Below are 1,208 nucleotides of genomic sequence, written 5' to 3' on the forward strand. Positions count from 1 at the left end.
GTAGGCCCTAAAGCACTAAAGAAAAGGGTATATGGCCACATGGAGTGTGTGCGGCCGCACACTCCTTGATGAACATGTTTTGGACGTTTTCTAAGGCTCATTTCTGGTAAGTAACAAGCTTTGGGAATGGTACCTACAATATGGAAGCCTTTAGGGGTGTTTGAAGGGTGTTTTGAGGGGTGTTTGAGGGGTGTACAGCCACCACTGTGTGTGCAGCCGCACACACCATATGTTCTTGAGTTCTAGGCAGTTTCAAGGCTTTAAACAAGTGTTCTTAACAAGTTCTAAGCTTAACGAAAGAGTACTTACGATCCGGAAGCTCGAGAAGGTCCAAAATCGCCAAGAACAAGTGTGTGTTCTTGGTGTTCTTGGTGAAATGGATGAAGATTTGAAGATCTAGCCAAAACACGATTTTAAATGGATGAAATCAAAGGTTGTAACTAGTTTATGAAGATTAACAACAAACCAAAGGAAGAACACTTAGCAACTCGAAGATCTAAGCGTAAAATCGGATGGTAGTTGAGAGCAAAATCGAGTTCTAAGCTTGGGAGGGTGAAAAGGGATTAAAGGAGGCTGAGTATTCCCTTTATATACGTGAGTGTGCTACCAGAAGAGGGGTGTGTGGCCGTACACCCATGTGTGCGGTCGTACACTCCTTGTGTTGGAGTGTAAGGTCCGGTTTTGATGCTAGAAGTGTACGCGATCCATTCCTATGTTCAATGCTTCAATGTACTGACCTTTGGACCTTTAAATGGACTCTAAACAAGGCTAAATGATAGCAGAAATGAGTTTAACACTCAGTCAAGTTGGCTGGCGGAGCTTTACCAGGCAAAATTTTAAAATTTTTCGGGTTGTCACATCATCCCCTCGTTAGATGGAATTTCGTCCCGAAATTAGCTTTCTTAGCCGTACTACCAGGGTTGCGCTCCTCTGATTTGCAGAATACCCACTTGTGGACCTGACAACTTTTTGCTAATGTCCATGATAGGATTTATACTCGGTCCATCCATCATTACCTCATGTATACAAGTCGTATATAATTAGGGTTAGTAAGACGGTCGGATGTGCGACTCTGCCCCAGATCCACAACCAAACAAGGAACAGGATATAGGACGGAAACACACATACTAAATCTGTGTAATCATAATCATATACCACCCTCGCGTATACACTGAATAGTGATAGGTGGGCTGTATTTGTCCATAGCC

The sequence above is a fragment of the Lactuca virosa genome, chromosome 7, assembly GCF_052849685.1.
Source record: "Lactuca virosa cultivar CGN04683 chromosome 7, Lactuca_virosa_CGN04683_v6, whole genome shotgun sequence".
Classification (NCBI taxonomy): Eukaryota; Viridiplantae; Streptophyta; class Magnoliopsida; order Asterales; family Asteraceae; genus Lactuca; species Lactuca virosa.